Below are 14,834 nucleotides of genomic sequence, written 5' to 3'. Positions count from 1 at the left end.
ACTTGCAGTCTTGAAGCTTAGTCAGACTAGAAGGAAACCCTGACTTTGGGGATGAATGCTCCGAGGGGACATCTAATTCTCCTTTAGATTCAACTTCATAGGCAGAATGAAGGTGAAGGTCGTGATTTAGGGTCTGTTGCTGTGTTGGAATCTAGCTGAAGCAGAGATTCTGGGAGAGCTCCATAATGTCTTCTGAGTTTCAGATTGGTCTTCGGTGAAGTAGGAATAGGGTTGCTGTCCGTCCTGTAGAGAGCACATGCTGTATTGTGCCTGGCACAGAATGAGTTCTCAATAAATGATTGGTGTTGTGGTTGTTACTGTTATTTTTATTATCTGTCAGCACAATCATTTTCCTTGGCCCTATCTTATATAGGGATAGTTTGTGGCCACAGGAGATATTAGTGGTGGAAGTGCTTTGTACTAGAAAGATAGAAACAATCTATAGAGTGAACAAAGTCATTAAAGTAAGCTTGGAATCCATTCCACCATCTTCTTTTTTATTTGCACTCAAGGATAATTTGGCCTCAAGTCTTAGATGTTAACTTTTTGGCTACATCTCTGGGATTTTTTTCCCTTTTCTCTAATCCACCTATTATCGCCCTTAGACAGCCTGTCATGGCCTCCTGCTTGACTGGTTTTCCTGCCTCCAGAACCGCCCAGATCCCTGGTTCTCAAAATGTGGTTCCCTGAACAGCAGCATTGCCATCAAGCCTCACAATTTGCTAGATCTGCAGCATCTCCAGCCCCACCAAATGTGCTGAATCATATGGCATGTTCCCTACCCTGCTGTAGGGCCATTGTCCAACTCCATTTGCTACCACCTTTGCTCTGAGTACATGCTTGGCCAGTGTGTATTTGTTCTGCCTACAGGATATTTCCTGATCTGATTGTTCTCACTCCCTCTTTGCAAGAGATGGTTGAGAGGATAAGCATGGACCATGGAAAAGCACTGGAGTAGAATAGTGACCCAATCCGAGTCACCATTTATAACCTTGACTGTCACAATGGAGTCTCTGCAGTGGTCTTGGTACTTCTGTGATTTCCCCTCATGACCTTTCTCCACACCATGTGGAAAGATCTAAAGATCTTCATATCACACCCACTGCCATATAGTGGCTTCCATGGTATCTAGAAACATTTGAAAGACCTTTATGTGGCCTGCAAGGCCCTGTGAAGTGGGCTCTGTCTTTTCCTTTATCTCCACCATGTAACCACTTTACTCAGTAAACTATAGACACACTGACCTTCCTAGTGTATAAGCCAAGTTTCTTCCCACCTGACCTTCCTCTGATGCTGATGTGGTGTCATCATTCAAGGCTTAGTACAAATGTCATCCCTTTGGAGAGGTCTTCCTTCACCTATAGCTAAGGTAGTACCCGCCCCCACCATTGCTTCTTCCATTATCTTGTTTTATTTTCTACATTATGGTTCTCCGACAGCAGGGTTAGGATGCCTTGTTTTCTTTATGTACACTGCAAACTCTTCTGGTGAGAGACACCTTAGTTATAATCACAATGGTGAAGGTTTGCTGAGTGCTTACTGTCTGCCAGGCACTGCTAATAGTCCGCTCTAATGGATCAGTTGGATTATTTCATTCTCTTAAAGGATTATATGTTGGTGTCTGTCTTCCTTTTGTCTTAGGATGTCAGCTCCCTAAATGTGGGAGCCTTGTCTGTTGCCACTGTATTCCCAGCCTGTGGAAGACTGCCTGACTTAGGAGAGACTCTTAGGAAATGGTTATTTAGGGAATGAATGGGTCCCAGAAGATTATCATTTGGAAACAAATCTACATGCAAGAAAAGAACAGACCCTCTCTCATCCTCTATTCCAGACATGTTCTAGGAGAAAATAACCTTAAGTTGATCTCTATCTTTGGTCTATGAGACGGAGCAGGCATTGGAATCTGATTTAGGATTTGTTCTAGTGGCCTTGAGTGCATCTGCAGATCCTGAAAATCTGGGAGGGAGGTTCTTGCGTGGCACCTTAATGAAAACAAGTCCTTTCTAAAGCTTTAAGTTTGGCGCTTGGCCTGGGTGGAAATATAGGGCCTTCTGACTTGTATGTTCTTTGTGTGCAAGTTGTCGATGTGCGTATGCGAACCTTTTATTATTATGGACTCAGTCGGCAGTAACCATGGTGAGTAGACCTATCACACAGCATTTTTCTGAGTCAGTTTAAAATGCTGACAATTAAATATACCGTACTCTTTTAAGCGATCCATCAGTCTCCCTTGTTGTCATGGTGACTGGAGTATATTTAGAAATGTGACAAGTACACTGAGTTCAATTGCACTTTTGCCAAAACATAGTTTTGCAGCTAAAATTGAATTTCCTGATTGAAGATCCAAGTGCTGTTAAGGGGGCATGATCGTTTCTATACATTATTCTGGAAGCATAACTTACATCATTCTATTAAATCACCAGTTAAAGACTTACCGGGCTAGTAAAATACTGACATCAGAGGTGGTTATACTTAGAGTTGATGAAATAAAGTGAAATAAAGGCATCTTTTTTTTCTTTAAAAATGAAATTTGGGCCTCATCAATATAACTAATTTAATGATTAATTCCTTTATATATTTAAAAATTATAGGGAAGTGTACACGTGTGTATTCCTCCAGATTATGTTTTTTATTTAGAGAAACTTATCAAGGACCTCCTCTCTCCTACTTGTAATCTATTTTTAGTGGTATCAGGGCATCTTTTTTCTTTTCGTCTAACCTCAGATTGATAAGCATCCTGATTTTTCCCCAACCTCATTCCTTTTGGGTTTCAAATGAAGTGGAGTAAAGAGACCAAATGAACATGACTTTTTGCTCAAACAAAGGAAGAATAAAGGTCTCTTTTGTCTAGTTAGGAACTTGGTTGGAATCCTCGTTTGCCTCTTGTCCTTTGTCCTGTCACCACAGTGCTGAGAATGATGCTGAGTGTGAACTGCTGGCTCATTTGACCACAGAACATTTGGGAACCTATGCAGTGGCTGGGTCATTATTTCATCCCTGATTTCATTCCTGGTTTCTGGTCAAAGACAGATTCTTTGTTCTTGAGATGAGAAACAAGTGCTCCTGGATACTTACGCTTTTCTGTTTCCATGGAGCTGGATGCTTCAGTAACAGGTTGATTTTAAGCCCCTGTAATATGTAAGTTAAAACTGTTGTTATTTCTTTACGCATACTTGGCAAATAGTCTGTTTTGGTAAGAGACATCCTCATTATAATAATAATTGGTAACATTTACTGAGTTTTTACTATGTGCCAGATGCAGTGTATACTAAGCCCTTAGATGGATCATTTCAGTGGAGCTACTATGAGTAGGTCCTATTGTCATTGTCATTTTACATTGAAGAAATAGGTTTAGAGAGGTTTTTTTGTTTGTTTGTTTGTTTTGTTTTTTTTTTAAATCTTGATCAAAGCATACCTTGAGTAGTAAAGGAGTCTGGATTCTGATCCATGTGCCATATTAACCAGTGTCAGCTCCATGGAAGGCACACAGTGAATATTTGTTGACTAATGAATGGCCTACTCCATGGTGAAGTCATACAGATGCTTCAGTGTTTCTAAATACTCACTAATATGGCAGCTACGTAAAGGTGTAAACCAATAGCAGGATCTGAAGGAAAGTAGAAAAAGTAGCTCATTTACTCTGTATCTTCTTTAGAGGTTTAGAGGTTTAGAACCAAAGAAAAATAGCACAAATCTGGATGGGAATAGACATAATCCCATCTAGTCCAGTGGGTTAGTCTCGGGACCTATTTACACTCTTAAAACTGAGTTTTTGTTTATGTGAGTGATAGTGCTATTCATTATCTTGGAAATTAAACAAAAATAAAACTGGTATTTTAATGAAAGATATGTGTATGAAAATAAGTACATTTTCCAAAACAAACAAATATAAAATTAGTGAGGAAAATAGCAACTGGCTTCTTACCTCTGCATTAAATTTGTTGAGATACTTATTTTGATTAAAGTTTACGGAGAAAATCCAGAAAGGATTTACAGAAAGGCTTGGGAAAAAGAAGTAAAAAAAAAGAGGTAATTGTGGATTTTCTTCTTTGATACTACACCAAAACTTGACAAGTGGTAGTTTCTTAAAGTTTAGTTATAATGGCAAATCTGAAATCAGATCAATAAAACTTTTATTTTTTTTTATCATTTGTTATATTAAAATCCACTGGTCTAATTTTTACTTTGAATTGGTCTTCACCTATGATTATGTAACATCATTTGTTGGTCATTTGGAAGATATTGGTTCATGGAGTTATGCATATCTTCCAAATGTTCACATATTTCATTCTTTAGCATTTTAAAAAAGATCACATTCATTATTATGATCATTGATTTTATTAAAAGAATGTTTTAAGTATTAGAAAATTACAAGTGTACAATGGTAGAGAAAGGTTTTCAAAATTCTAATTTTCACTTGAACACTTGAGTTTTATCATTGACAATAAATACTCTTAATTGTTTTCCTTGGAATGGTAGTTTCTTTTAGCCTAGTTTTGAGAAAATGTCTGGCATGACCAAGTCTGAATGAGTGCAGTTTGTCAGTCATTCCTTCAAAAGAAAAAAAAAATGGTGTTTCATGCAAAGATCTGTTAGTTCAGCTCTCAATTCAGACAATCATACAAGTGCATTTCTTGGAGACAACCATTATAGTTTGGGGTTCAGCAGGAGTTCTTCATGAATACTTCCTGTTATCTCACACAGGATATTTTAAAAAAGGTACCAATCTTACAACAAAGATATAAAAACATCAGAATTGAGATTGAATAAAGTTAAGAATTTTTTTTAATGCATTAAGGACAATCTTAAATGGGACAACCCCCCTCGGCCCTCCCCTCCTTTACTGTGGGTGCTTGGTGATGAAAAGTACAATGACTTTCCGTACATTTTGATGCCACTTCCTTGATTCATGTTAACACTCCAGACATTTTTACTCACTTACTACTTTTGCACCATTGATGTAAATAAATGTCCATACGGTGAAAAAGGTTCGTAACATCTTAGTATGATGAACTTGCAGTCCCCTGTGAAGGTCTAGAGGACCCACTCCGAGTTTGTGGATCACACATTGAGAGCCACTGATCTAATCCAGTCCATGCATTTGATAGGAGAGGAGAGCTGGAAGAGACCTACACAAGACAACTCCCCCACCGCCACTCCCCTAGGTAGTGGTGGAACAGGGGCAAGAACTCAGTTGTTAGTGCATTCCTCGTTTTATTTTTCTTTTGATTTCCTGTTTCAGTTTCAGAAATCTCAAGGTAGATGTTTCTGATTTTTTTGGTTAATATGGTGATGCCAATATAGAATTATTGAATATATTTAAGAAGATTTCTATATTTTTTGCATATTAAACCCTTTGTGTATTTTCCCTTCTATGCACTCATCACTGCACCATTGCTCTCTCTTCTGCTTTTCAATATTTCAGTAGTAGCCATTGATGCCTCTTGAAACAGAACATGCTTTGTCTTTGCTAAGATGGAGAGATGTTAAGGAGCAGTTGACTGCTTATTCATTTTCTGGTTTAGAATTCCAGCTTTGTGGGGAAAAAAGAATCATTGAGTTTGGGCTCAAGCAGCCACTTCTTTCTTCACCTAGATTAGTTAAAAAAATCACAGGAAAGTAAATTGTTCACACAAGCATTATCTTTCGTATCACTACAAGTCTTCTCATTGGCCAATTACCCTCAACCTTCAATTCTCTATGAAAGCGTCTCTCTGTCACTCTCTCTCTTCCTCTCTCTCTTTTTCTCCATCTCTGCAAAGGGGAGGTTTCCAATAAAAATTACTTTCTATTTTGTTTTTGCTTATGTTAATATTTTATGTGATCTGTTTTCTCCAATGAAAATTGGTCAAATTGTGAAATTGTAATGAAGGATGCTGAGAGAGGCAGTAGAACCAGACCCAGTTATTGCATTTTTCTCTTGAATACCTCCTTCCTGTTGTAGAGTAGCTTTTCAGGAGGCTGAGGGTTGAAAGAGGTTGCATTGTATGAAAATGAGTAAATCTGGCAAACCGTGAAAGTAGATTTGCAGACTCTCAAATGTATTGTTCTCTCATTTTCGAGTAAGTTGGATGTTCTTTTGCAAAATGTCATTTTTTCCTATTTCTCATCCAACTTCTGATCGCTTTCCCTCACTTGTGAGCTTTGTCAGTTAAACTTTGTTTTCTAACCTCTGATTCTTCTCCCATGACTGTTTTTGTTACCTAAAAGTGTGATCAGATTTGGCCTTTGATCACGCCTGTGAATCAGCTCTTCCCTAAAGCTAGGCCTTCAGTAACTTCTTCTTTCCACAGAGCTGATGTTTCCTGATCTGCAAACCATTTAGTCTTTTTCTTTCTTTTTTAGACTTCTACTTATGGTTTTTCCTAGGCATTTATTAGGCTTGAAAATTGCCTAGCAACAGTTCTAACTCTTCACAGTGTGTTTTCTGCCTCCTTGTTGGAACGTCTGGAGCATGGGGACTGTCCTGTGCTTGGTGCCTCAGAGGAGCTCCATGGATGTGTTGAATGGATGTTATTTTTATCCAGAGGTCTCTTCTTCAAAGGACATTCTTCAGATTTTTATCTAGTGATCTGAGCTGTTGCTTATCTCTCAATCCTGGACAGCTAAATCTCTGAAGCACAGAGCTGCACTGGCCCATCTTCTAATGCCGACTCCCTCCCACTGCCGGGATGTCACGCATGCCTTTCCTGGCAGATGGCCACTCAGCCTCTGCTTGAACACGTCCAATTCTTTGTGAGGCAATTTGTTCTCCTGCTGGACAGCTTCATGTTGAATGTCCTCCTTTGCATTGCTCTGAAACTGGATTTTCCAACATTTCGACCCTAGTAGTTCTAAGTTGCAGATTTTTCAAAAGCATAATATGACTGACATAGGTCACACCCTCAGATAGCTGAAGATAGCTTTAATTTCCCCATCCACCTTCTTTCCTCCTTCAGTCTTCTTTCTCGCTACCTACATCCTAGGACCTAAGAAGGTTTGGATGCTCATATTTTTTATGCCTCCCCTATTTTCACAGGACTTTCTAGATTTCCATCCTGCCCTCCCACTCAAAATGCCTCTTTCAGCCCCACTTCTTTTCTCTGTTACTGTAATGAAAACAGTCTGAGTTTGGGGGCCTCCAAGTTGGGATATGAATTCTAGTATAACTTGGTGTGTGAACTTGATCAGGTTACTTACTCTTTCTAAGCATTCATTTACTCAGATGCAAAATGGATATGTAGTGATTTCCGAGAATATTTTTTAAGGATTAAAGTATGTGAAGTGCTTAGCTCAGTTACAGAAACATAACATGCTTAAAAAATATTACTTTTAATTTGGTCAACTTTTTCGTCTTTGATCCTTTTTTTTCCCCCCCACACATGACTTGGTTTTTAGAATTTATTATTTCAAGAATTTCTCCTTCCTCCTTTCTCTTTCTTTCTCCATTTTCTCCTATTTGGATTTTATTTATACCTATAATCTTAAAAAATTCACATTACCCCTAGATTTGTTTCCCCCTTTGTTTTTTTAATTTTGTATCACTTAGCGTATGGCTTTTCTCTATGTGAATTTTCTCAGCTCCTGCCTACATTTCTATTCATACGTTCAGCCTTTTTAATCCTTTTTGTGGAAGACACTTCTTCACCCCTCTAGTGGGTTAATTTTGGCTGGGCCATTGCAGGTTACTGAACCACTCACTTAATAGATTTTAGAATCATTTAATTGAACAATGTGTTTTTTTAAATGAACTGATGAGTTCATTTCGGTTAACCTACTTACTAAACGCGTCTTACCTGACATGTATTGAGCTAAGTGCTACAGGAGTGACAGGAACACTGGTAGCATTTGTTCATGCAGCCATTCCATATACATTTTCTTGAGAACCTTCTAAGGACCAGATTCTGGATTTGGGGTTTGAAGTAAAAAACCTGAGTTAGACAAGGTTTCTCTCTTCAAGACATGCAATCAAGCAAAAGTTACAAAACAGTTGTGGTAGTTTTAGTGATCTAGATGTGAAACTAGGCATTGTGACCATCTTCAGAAAGGCCTCTTCACCCAACCTTTTTGGGTCACCAAAAGCTTCACAGCATAGGAGATGTTTAATGGCTGAGAAGGAGCTCAGAGTCCACTGGAAAGATAAGACCCATACTCGGGTTTAGTTATGTCTGGTTATAAAGCCAGCCTCTAAGTTCCATGCATTACCCTTGACTCCCCTGCCCCCACTCCCCAGAACTGCATCCGTGCAACATTTCCCTGTTTTCTGTTTAGGGGCCTTAGAACCAACTTTTGGGACCTAAGTGCTGTATGAGTGCGTATTTCTATTTTCCAAAGTAGGACCAATAACACATATACATAAAAATAATCCCATGATGGTAGGACACATTACAAAGTCTTCCTCTATCCATCATTCATTCACCTCTTGTAGAACAGCTTACTGCCTGTGGGTTTCCTAAGCGAGTGTCTTAAGCACTGTTACCGATAGATATTAGCACAAGAATTAGCACTGAATAATTATGTATTGAGGATTTGCAAAGAATTTTTTCTCTCTTTAGTCCTAAGTGATAACTGCTGTGTTGTTTGATTTTATTTAGATCACAAGACCAGCTCTGCCCATAACCAGGTATCAGAGAAAAGTCCCTGTTCCAGTCTGTGCCTCAGCTTTGTCCCTTGTCAAATGGGAATATTACTACTATTACTAACAATAAAACCACTTTCGCCTCATTGGAGTGAGGTGGAGAGTAAAATCACTCGTCCATGTGGAAGCATAATATATGCAATGGATCACAATCGTAAATACAAAGTGTCCCTTTCGAGTGACCAGATTGTCAGCTATTTTGTCAAGCTAAGTTCAGCTTAATTTATTTTTCTTGTTTCTCCAAACTTTCTGAGGTGGCTTCATGCCTTACTTTCTTCTGTTTACCCACTAGGGACTGCCGGCAAGTGCTATATATTCAATAAACATTTATTGATTGATTTTTTTTTTTTTTTAAGTACTGATCTTCTAAAGTCCAGTGCTGGAAATTTGTGAGCTACTTAAGATTTCTGCTTAGGATTCCTAAAGCCTCTGATTTAATTTCTAGATTATAAGTTCCATTGATAGACCCTTATAAATATCACATGAAGAAGTTGAGCATTACCTTTAGGCCAAAGCAATTTACTTTTTAAAAATCTGATTAATTTCAACACAATCAGCCAGGATGTCAGAAGATCTCAGTGCCTTTGATAGATGCTGACAGGTGAGGAAATTAAAATCAGGGAGGGAAGCAATTAAATACTGGCAAACATTACTTTAACGAGACAACCAAATCGTTCATAAGCCATGGGGTACGTTGTATTCTTGATAAGTGTCTTGGGTATCAGGTGAGCATGCATTTAAAAATGTTCTTCACACTGTATTTGATGATGGGAGTGAGGGCCGTTCCATGTTTGTCACTTAATGCCTTTGGCCTAATCTCACATTTCAATTGCTTTTGGGGTCAGACTACCTAATAATCACGTTTAAGATTAAGACATTATTCAATTTATAAGTGATCCTCTCACCATCACCTTTATCGATCCATAAAACTTAACAAAATTGCACAGAAGCTAGACAAAATAATTCTTGGCCTTTTCACGGTGGTTTAGGAATAACCATGTTGACCCACGAAAAGAGAAACAGAAAAATGTATATTTCGTACAACTTCTGATGTAAAAGATTTGGGAATTGTAGTGCTAAAGCCAGAGCCTAGGTTCTCAATCCCCATTCCAGTGTTCTTTTCAGGATAACACCCCCTTATTCAGAAAGAACATCTGGGGCCACAGGACTGAAGAGTTTGGAAGTTTCTACAAGGCTCTGTCAGCTGCTCCTTTGTACAGCAGCACTTGTAAAGTGGCAAGCATTAAGGGACATCTGTACGTTGGTCTTAGTGAGTCTCATGCCAGTTGGCTGGGATTTTTGTTCTTAATGTTAGGATCATCATCCTAGAGTTACGTTGCTTAAAAATTGTCGTGGGATGCAGTGGTCAAATCAAAGGTTACCATGGTTTGTGAAAAACCTATTGAAACAGGTCTCTCTGCTCTCTTCATTTCCCGTGTCCGTCCATTCCTTTCTTCTTTTTTCCTTATTCCCCGTCATCTTTCTTTCCATTCTTTCTCTCTCTTTTTCTTCTTGGCTTCATTTGTTTTTTCCACCCCACCCCCAGTATAGTAGAAATTATCAATTATTTTATACTAGTCCCAGCTAGGTCTAGTGAGTCTTGCTTTTGCAAAGATTCTAATTAATAGGTTGAAATTTTGTGAATTAGACATTGAACATGCAGTTTTCCTTATTTTTGGTTGAAATTGTTTCTGAAGATGAGAACATTCTTCTTGGGAAAGGATGGGTGATTGGATAAAGGATGCAGACCTGCCAGGTTCTGGGTCAGCAGTCATAAAATACACAGAGGCTGCCAAAGATAACTGGCTTCATTACCGAGACTTTAGAGTGGGATTTGCCAGTCGTCCCAGATGTCTTTCTGGGTTTAGTAGAGACCTCCGTTGCATTGGGAAATAGTCGAGTTACTAAGGACCTGTGCCACTCCACCATGTGAGAAGAGGCCGGTGAGCTTCTTAGCTGGAAGTTTGCAGCTTTCCTACGGCGTGAGATGAAACTTAACTGATGCAGACCCCTTCACGAAAATTCAGTGTACCGCCTTCTGTTTTCTGTGGCTTGTGTTTCGATAGCTTGCCCAAGGAGGTTGCATCTCTGAAACTTCGCTGGGGAGAGCTGAGAAAGTATTCATGGTAACCCTGCCTCGAGCACCCCTCAGCTTAGTAATGTGTCACCTTCTGGTTAGACCACAGATGTGAAGTCTCTCTGCTTTCACTTGCCAGTGAAGCAGGACTCGGTACTAAATGTGCTTTGGGGCCTTGACAATGGACTTCTGTAGGGTATAGCTTCATTTCACCTTTTCCTCCAACTAGAGCATCTCCTGCAGTAGAAGGGGCCTTACTTGTTTGGGGGTCGGGGTACAGGGTTAAACTTTTATCTGCTCCATATTAACCATGTGATCTTTGAAGTTTAGTTTCCTGATTGGTGAAATTGGGGGAATAAGGTTTCATTGGGGTTATGTCAAGGATGATTTGAGATGAAATGGTCATGAGATATTTTTCAAACTGTAAAGTATAATGTCAAAAGAGGATTAATGTTTTGATGTTTGTGGCATATGAAAAGAACTTCTTGCAGAGTATTCTATCAACCACGCCGTACGCATAATCTGATTTCAGTTCTATATGAAAACGGGATATATTAATAAAGCTTCCCAGAGGTCTTTTACTTCTCAGTAAACCTATCTGTATGTTAAAACAAAGCCCTTTGTTGCTGCAGGCCTGTTGGAGGCTCTGGCTCTCTGAACCTAAGGCACGGTCCAGGCACAAACTTCAGAGCGCCCTGCGGTACACCTGCAGCTCTTTCATCTAAAGCAGCTTCTCTTGCTCTTCGGGGTTGTGGGGTCATATAATTCTTAAATTTTGAGGCTTTGCCACTTGGAACCGAAGTTCTTTGTGCTGCTGTTAGGTGAGGCCGTTTAAGATTAACGTGGATAAATAGTGTGATATTTTAAAACTCGTGGCACGAATCAAGGAGATACCCAACCCAGAGATATCCTCTAGCTTTGTGTGCTTAGAGTGTCATTCTTTGATCACATAAGTGTGGGCTCATAGGAAGATTGTTACCATTTTGTATACCATCCCGTCTGTACCTATAGATGCGAAATAATGGAGGAAAATCTTCCCAGAAAAGTTTAATTGAGGTTTGGCTATGAAGTAGATATTATAAGCTTCTTAACGTATAAGGAAATTGACACTCGGAGTTTAAGTAACTTGCCTAAGGAAGACAAGTCTGACTGGCTCTAAATCCCGTGTGTTTTTCCTACTCCCTCATGTCCATCAAATAGCTGGTTTTATTCCATTATTCCCTCCTCCATTCAGTCTAGTGGATCAAGTCCGTGAGCTGTTCATCCTTGTGTTTTCTCAACCTCGTATCCTAGGAGAGACTGAGGTATAAAGGAAAGACCACTGGACGAACAGGAGGAGCCCAGAGAGTCCGAACTCGCACCTGGCCGTGTGCTGCACTGTGCAGTCTTGGGCACATTACCTACCCTGTCTGAACTTCAGTTCTCACATCTCTAAATTGAAGGCAATAATACCCGTTTCGCAGGACATTCATGAAGTTAATCAGGAGAGAGAAGTTAGTTCCCTTTTGATCCTCCTTACCCCTCTGTGAGCTTCTATTTCCTTACCTATGAAGCGAGTAGCATAATCTCTTTCTTCACCAGGTTGTCATGGGGTGAAATGAGATAATGGATATGGAAGTGTTTTGCAAAACAAGAAACTGCTATGCAGATAAATGAGTTTATGATGATCGATGAATAAACAAAGCTTAGAATCGAAGAGTAACTTTTACCTGTTTCATTTACAGACTAGCATTGCAGTCTGCTGAACCTCGTGTCCACTACCGTTCCAAGAGCTTGCTCTCCAAGGTAAGAAAGGCTTGGCATAAACACATTTATGAAGTGCAAATAGGCATCTTAGCCAATAATGCTTAAGGCTAACTCTACTCCCAACAGAAGAAATACAAAGCTGTTTCATGAGCACCAAAACCTGAAAAATGGCCACAACAGTGAATATCCCCCCTTTTATGTCTTCTTGATTTAATTTCCCTTTCAATTCCTAGTTTTTTAAGGTTTCATACCAAAAGCACAAACATCTGGCGACACCAAAGATTCAGACTTAAGTAATATTTAAGTTTCATAATATGCCATGTCCTAGGATGTTCTTGTCTGTTGCTGTCTTGTGTCCCCGGCTAGTATGTGGCAGGGGGCTTTCTCTCCAGTGTCCTGGCCTTTGATTGAGTGTGTTTTTTACTACACTGTGCTGCTAGAGTTACCTGGCTCTGAAGGGGCCAAACTTTACTAGTCAGGTCGGTTGCTGTCTCTTAACCACCCTGAAAAACATCTTAAAAAGACATAATCTAAGGCTACAACAACACACAGCTTTTAAGAATACAGAAAAGGAGCTAGAGTCTTTTGAACCCCAGGACCCATAGCATCTGCACACCACGCTCCTGGGGAACCAGTATAAAGGAATAAGCCTTTGGCAGAAGAATTTATTCTTCATGAGTTTGTCAAGAAAACAGAGACTAGTTTAAAAAAAAAGTATAATAGTTGTAAAATTTGCAAATTGTGAGTTTTCTTCTTCAGATAACCAGCTGATACCTGTACTTCCCAGCTAGCTCTGCTCTGCTCTACATAATCTTCTAGAAGTCATAGCCAAACAGAGGTGAAGTAGTCAGTATGGTGTTCCTAACTGCAGGCCTTGTAGAATAGCAACTCTGTGGAACATTTGATACCAACATTTAAAGCACTTTAAACATTTGTTCTGCTGAATATTTATATTATCCCTTTGGTATGTTATTTCCATAATCTTCAACATGATTTTACTTACACAGACCTTTGAAAGAATTTAGGTTTGCTGGTCCTGCCCCATTATTTGTAGGAGTTAGCAGTTTATAATATGAGTGGAAATTTTCACGTTACATACAGTCGTCAAGGCTGATACTCACCATACACATCGAATAAGAACAGGTCATGTGCAAACAAGGTAGGTGAAGGGACACATGGACTGTGAAACGTCCGTATTATTAGATCAGAGCAGCCCCTTGTGTCGTTTAGATTTTATTCTCATTCCTACAGAAGACAAGTCTATTAAAAACAAGACGGTAGCCACAGATACAGGAATGGCTCCAACTCATCTTTTGGTCCCTCTCCAGTCCATAAAATGTCCCTGGAAAAACTCCTTTCCTGTGTATTCATATATTTTCATAGATAAACATATCAAAAAGTATGTACTGTACACGTGTGATATCGTAGGTTTGGGTAGCTCTGTGAGGCAGAGATCTGTTTGTTCATTTGGAAACTGCAGTCATTATATTAACTTTCCTCCAAATGCCAGTTGTTAAATATCATTAAAATAAATTTTGAAAAGTGGTTAACTGTGTCCTCTTTGCCACTGATACCCATCTTAAAACTATAAACTGGAGTTTAACCAAGATTTGAAAGGTCACGAAAAATTGCTCTTGAGAATTGCCCTTTCCTTCCTTCTTTCTTTCCTTCTTTCTTTCCTTCTTTCTTTCCTTCTTTCCTTCCTTCCTTCCTTCCTTCCTTCCTTCCTTCCTTCCTTCCTTCCTTCCTTCCTTCCTTCCTTCCTTCCTTCCTTCCTTTCTTTCTTTAGTGTATTTCATGGGGCAAGAAGGATTAAAAACTCAAATCACCTTTGGAAGACAGAGAAGTAAATATTCTGAGCGCAGGCTACAGAAATTTAAAATACTCTTGTGGTAATAACTGGTATCAGTGGCAGTAATGAAGAAAGAATAACAGTTTAAATAAATAATTAGGCTTGACAGTACATGTGTCAACAGGTACCCACTTAATGAGTGTGATCATTGTTTTTCTCGGCTTTCAACGTTGAGCCACTGACTGTGGTGTGTTCCCTGTCCCACTTCCAAACCAAATCTATTTAAAGCTGTACTTTATGGAATCTGAAACTGTATACGCTGTTTACTATTTAGAGCTGATACCCGGTGTTCTTGAACGGGGAAGATCTGAACTTGAGCAAGACCAGGCTTCTGGCCTCGGGTAGACCGTTGATTGTCCCTGTTTTCCATAGGGTGGTTCATTAGCAAGGATGAATAATGCCCAAGTAATTCTTTGGACTTGTCTATGTGGCTAAAATGAATCGTTTATTATTATTTGATGGAAACACTCCTACTCTGCCTTAAATAAGTCAGTTAGTATTTTTTGAGGTGGAGGCAGAGGCTGTAGTTATAAGAGGAATTA

The 14,834-nt window shown here is 39.3% G+C and overlaps 1 protein-coding gene across 8 annotated transcripts in view; it reads left to right on the top strand.

Annotated features, from left to right (window-relative positions):
- The window catches only part of LPP (LIM domain containing preferred translocation partner in lipoma), a 629,562-nt gene that overhangs the window by 147,436 nt on the left and 467,292 nt on the right, over positions 1 to 14,834 (top strand). For 7 of the 8 annotated variants that reach the window (XM_032482352.1, XM_032482344.1, XM_032482364.1 and 4 more), the window contains one exon: positions 12,419 to 12,479. The exons of the other annotated variant lie outside the window; for it this stretch is intronic. The gene's annotated coding sequence lies outside the window, so the exon portion shown is untranslated. The remainder of the gene's footprint in view (positions 1 to 12,418; positions 12,480 to 14,834) is intronic. 8 annotated transcript variants of the gene reach the window in all.

Source organism: Camelus ferus, chromosome 1 (genome assembly GCF_009834535.1).
Source record: "Camelus ferus isolate YT-003-E chromosome 1, BCGSAC_Cfer_1.0, whole genome shotgun sequence".
Taxonomy (NCBI): Eukaryota; Metazoa; Chordata; class Mammalia; order Artiodactyla; family Camelidae; genus Camelus; species Camelus ferus.
Note: the sequence above shows the minus strand (reverse complement) of the source record. Positions and strands in the feature narration are given on the sequence as shown.